The sequence below is a fragment of the Schistocerca gregaria genome, unplaced genomic scaffold (assembly GCF_023897955.1).
Source record: "Schistocerca gregaria isolate iqSchGreg1 unplaced genomic scaffold, iqSchGreg1.2 ptg001161l, whole genome shotgun sequence".
Classification (NCBI taxonomy): domain Eukaryota; kingdom Metazoa; phylum Arthropoda; class Insecta; order Orthoptera; family Acrididae; genus Schistocerca; species Schistocerca gregaria.
This window is the reverse complement of record NW_026062492.1, coordinates 65,001-70,000: the sequence shown is the minus strand read 5'-3', so window position 1 is coordinate 70,000 and position 5,000 is coordinate 65,001. Positions and strand designations below refer to the sequence as shown.

Below are 5,000 nucleotides of genomic sequence, written 5' to 3'. Positions count from 1 at the left end.
CTCAAATCAGCCAGCAACACCCACAGTGGTCCACCCAGTATCAACACAGGACGCAACGCCACGCCACAACACAAAAGGTACAAGTAATAAAATACCCTTTGGCCACACCCCTTATAAAGGCATCGAACCAACCCACCACCTGACACCAGCCAAACGTACATCCTGATTTGACACATCTCTGGCAACCTAACCCACGTTGGCCCTTAACCTAACCCACGTTGGCCCTTAACCTAACCCACGTTGGCCCTTAACCTAACCCACGTTGGCCCTTAACCTAACCCACGTTGGCCCTTAACCTAACCCACGTTGGCCCTTAACCTAACCCACGTTGGCCCTTAACCTAACCCACGTTGGCCCTTAACCTAACCCACGTTGGCCCTTAACCTAACCCACGTTGGCCCTTAACCTAACCCACGTTGGCCCTTAACCTAACCCACGTTGGCCCCTAACCTAACCCACGTTGGCCCCTAACCTAACCCACGTTGGCCCCTAACCTAACCCACGTTGGCCCCTAACCTAACCCACGTTGGCCCCTAACCTAACCCACGTTGGCCCCTAACCTAACCCACGTTGGCCCCTAACCTAACCCACGTTGGCCCCTAACCTAACCCACGTTGGCCCCTAACCTAACCCACGTTGGCCCCTAACCTAACCCACGTTGGCCCCTAACCTAACCCACGTTGGCCCCTAACCTAACCCACGTTGGCCCCTAACCTAACCCACGCTGCACCTTAACCTAAGTTACGCTGCACCTTAACCTAAGTTACGCTGCACCTTAACCTAAGTTACGCTGCACCTTAACCTAAGTTACGCTGCACCTTAACCTAAGTTACGCTGCACCTTAACCTAAGTTACGCTGCACCTTAACCTAAGTTACGCTGCACCTTAACCTAAGTTACGCTGCACCTTAACCTAAGTTACGCTGCACCTTAACCTAAGTTACGCTGCACCTTAACCTAAGTTACGCTGCACCTTAACCTAAGTTACGCTGCACCTTAACCTAAGTTACGCTGCACCTTAACCTAACTTACACTGCACCTTAACCTAACTTACACTGCACCTTAACCTAAGTTACACTGCACCTTAACCTAAGTTACACTGCACCTTAACCTAAGTTACACTGCACCTTAACCTAAGTTACACTGCACCTTAACCTAAGTTACACTGCACCTTAACCTAAGTTACACTGCACCTTAACCTAAGTTACACTGCACCTTAACCTAAGTTACACTGCACCTTAACCTAAGTTACACTGCACCTTAACCTAAGTTACACTGCACCTTAACCTAAGTTACACTGCACCTTAACCTAAGTTACACTGCACCTTAACCTAAGTTACACTGCACCTTAACCTAAGTTACACTGCACCTTAACCTAAGTTACACTGCACCTTAACCTAACTTACACTGCACCTTAACCTAACTTACACTGCACCTTAACCTAACTTACACTGCACCTTAACCTAACTTACACTGCACCTTAACCTAACTTACACTGCACCTTAACCTAACTTACACTGCACCTTAACCTAACTTACACTGCACCTTAACCTAACTTACACTGCACCTTAACCTAACTTACACTGCACCTTAATCTAACTTACACTGCACCTTAACCTAACTTACACTGCACCTTAACTGTCACATGTAACGTCACAGGAATGTAGCTTTGCCTAACAGCAACCCTCTGAACATAGTTCACTGCTTGGATCCTCTGGTGTCATGTGTATTTCTTGATGCCATGGTGCGTACCCTCACATAAAGGTCTTTCGAGTGTTGCGTACTTTCTACACAGTCCCGCTAACCACTGGAAGGGTGTACCGCTACAGAACGAATATCGCCCTCCCCTCCTGCCCTTCCAAGCTGGTCGGTCAGGCGTTTGTTTGTGAAATGAGCCTTGCAGCTGTTCAGTTGCATTCGGTTGTCGATGCAGTCAGTGTACGTTGTGGTACGGCCTGTGTGGACTGTCCGCTGATGTACGCGTAACCCACACTGATCATCCGTCGTTACGTACTGAGTGACATAATGTGGCACATGCTTGACCGTACACCGGCTGCGCCCTACAATGGCGAATCATAAGGGCCATATGTTGTGCACGATGCTACTTGTCTCGTCTCCCCATTACAGCGAGATTGCACTGTTGTACGCCGTACAGACATGTGGTAAGTAGGTACGGACGAAAGTATTGCATGTTGGCCCCCCCCCCCCCCTCCTCCCTCTGCCGGGAATCAGCGTGAGCCGTCTGTTGATGTAGCGACGAGGGTTTTCCTATTTAATCGTATTGCCCCACACAACATGATAGCACGGTGGACCGCGTTCCACATCTGCGACATGCTACAGAGGCCGGTTGACAGTCGACCGCGCAAGGGACATTGCACACGTGCGCGGACCATCTTCCACGTGTTCTCTCGTGTACATGCCGCAGTGTGTATGTGGGCTGATGTAGCGTGTCGTGACACATAACATGCAGGCATGCCAGAATCGTAGATTTCGCAAATGTAGATTGACGTATACGTTTGCTGCCAAAGATCCGCAAATGAACTGGAAATCAGTTGTTGAGCGGTTGTTCGCGCTGCAGGTGCATCGGTGATAGCGACGATCGGTACATCTGTGAACCGGTTGTTTCGGCGGTACCCGCCATGCCCCCGAACCTGAGTTGGCCATGTGGGTATGAAGCGATACGAGGCTGTGGCTTGGCGGGACAGTCCCCGGCCGGTGAGGGGGGGCCGCCCGGCGTGCTGGCCGCGCGCTGCGTGAGCGCACGCACTACAGCCGGCTGGTGGGGGGCGCCCAGTGGCAGGAGCGCCGGCCGACGGGCCCGGCTGGCGTCCCAGCTATGCGCCGGCGCACCCTGCGCGCGGCGCCAGGCGGCCAAAGTGGGTTCTGTCGAGCCCGGTGCGAAGCGCGGTGGACATCTGCAGTGTGCTGGTCCGATTGCGGACTGTGTGCGTTGAGGATGCGCCGCCGCCCGGCACTCGGCGTCGCGACGCCGTCTGCTGCTCGGTCGCCCCCAGCGGTTCTCGCAGGTGGTTTGTATCGCAGCTCTGCGGACGTGTTGGCGCGTGCGCTGTGCTGGGAGAGTTCGCTTCTGCACCCAAGTGGGGCTTTGCCCTTCTGTGGCGCTGGCGTTGGAGCTGCCGGTCACCGTAGGTGGCGCGTGTTGTTTCCCGCCGGCAATGCCACGACAGCACGCTCCCGGGCCTCTGTCGGCAGCGGCAAGCTCAGTTGGGAGCACGGGTGTTCGCACTGAAAGCGTCTACTCGCCTATCTCCGGGCGATTGCGCCTCTCTCGAACCCGACCAAGTACTTAGGACGGCGCTGCGCGCCGCCGGGACCTGAGAGGGTTTCGAGGTGTATCGTGCAGGGGAGCTCAGCCTCCTCCTGTTTGCAGAATAATTGAGCGGACGCTTGCGTGTTCGCGCGGGCCCTCGGGACACACTCCCGGGCGGCCGGCTGCTCAGCTCTCGTTGACGCAGCTCCCTGGTTGATCCTGCAAGTAGTCATATGCTTGTCTCAAAGATTAAGCCATGCATGTCTCAGTACAAGCCGCATTAAGGTGAAACCGCGAATGGCTCATTAAATCAGTTATGGTTCCTTAGATCGTACCCACGTTACTTGGATAACTGTGGTAATTCTAGAGCTAATACATGCAAACAGAGTCCCGACCAGAGATGGAAGGGACGCTTTTATTAGATCAAAACCAATCGGATTGGCTCGTCTGGTCCGTTTGCCTTGGTGACTCTGAATAACTTTGGGCTGATCGCACGGTCCTCGTACCGGCGACGCATCTTTCAAATGTCTGCCTTATCAACTGTCGATGGTAGGTTCTGCGCCTACCATGGTTGTAACGGGTAACGGGGAATCAGGGTTCGATTCCGGAGAGGGAGCCTGAGAAACGGCTACCACATCCAAGGAAGGCAGCAGGCGCGCAAATTACCCACTCCCGGCACGGGGAGGTAGTGACGAAAAATAACGATACGGGACTCATCCGAGGCCCCGTAATCGGAATGAGTACACTTTAAATCCTTTAACGAGTATCTATTGGAGGGCAAGTCTGGTGCCAGCAGCCGCGGTAATTCCAGCTCCAATAGCGTATATTAAAGTTGTTGCGGTTAAAAAGCTCGTAGTTGGATTTGTGTCCCACGCTGTTGGTTCACCGCCCGTCGGTGTTTAACTGGCATGTATCGTGGGACGTCCTGCCGGTGGGGCGAGCCGAAGGCGTGCTTGCGCGTCCCGAGGCGGACCCCGTTGAAATCCTACCAGGGTGCTCTTAGTTGAGTGTCTCGGTGGGCCGGCACGTTTACTTTGAACAAATTAGAGTGCTTAAAGCAGGCAAGCCCGCCTGAATACTGTGTGCATGGAATAATGGAATAGGACCTCGGTTCTATTTTGTTGGTTTTCGGAACCCGAGGTAATGATTAATAGGGACAGGCGGGGGCATTCGTATTGCGACGTTAGAGGTGAAATTCTTGGATCGTCGCAAGACGAACAGAAGCGAAAGCATTTGCCAAGTATGTTTTCATTAATCAAGAACGAAAGTTAGAGGTTCGAAGGCGATCAGATACCGCCCTAGTTCTAACCATAAACGATGCCAGCCAGCGATCCGCCGCAGTTCCTCCGATGACTCGGCGGGCAGCCTCCGGGAAACCAAAGCTTTTGGGTTCCGGGGGAAGTATGGTTGCAAAGCTGAAACTTAAAGGAATTGACGGAAGGGCACCACCAGGAGTGGAGCCTGCGGCTTAATTTGACTCAACACGGGAAACCTCACCAGGCCCGGACACCGGAAGGATTGACAGATTGATAGCTCTTTCTTGATTCGGTGGGTGGTGGTGCATGGCCGTTCTTAGTTGGTGGAGCGATTTGTCTGGTTAATTCCGATAACGAACGAGACTCTAGCCTGCTAACTAGTCGCGTGACATCCTTCGTGCTGTCAGCGATTACTTTTCTTCTTAGAGGGACAGGCGGCTTCTAGCCGCACGAGATTGAGCAATAACAGGTCTG

The 5,000-nt window shown here is 53.2% G+C and overlaps 1 non-coding gene across 1 annotated transcript in view; it reads left to right on the top strand.

Annotated features, from left to right (window-relative positions):
* The first annotated feature begins 3,476 nt into the window (after positions 1-3,476).
* LOC126329103 (small subunit ribosomal RNA) overlaps positions 3,477-5,000 on the top strand; it is a 1,893-nt gene continuing 369 nt past the window's right edge. Inside the window, exon 1 of the ribosomal RNA XR_007562174.1 lies at positions 3,477-5,000. This exon is cut by the window's right edge and continues 369 nt beyond it. This is a non-coding gene — a ribosomal RNA (small subunit ribosomal RNA).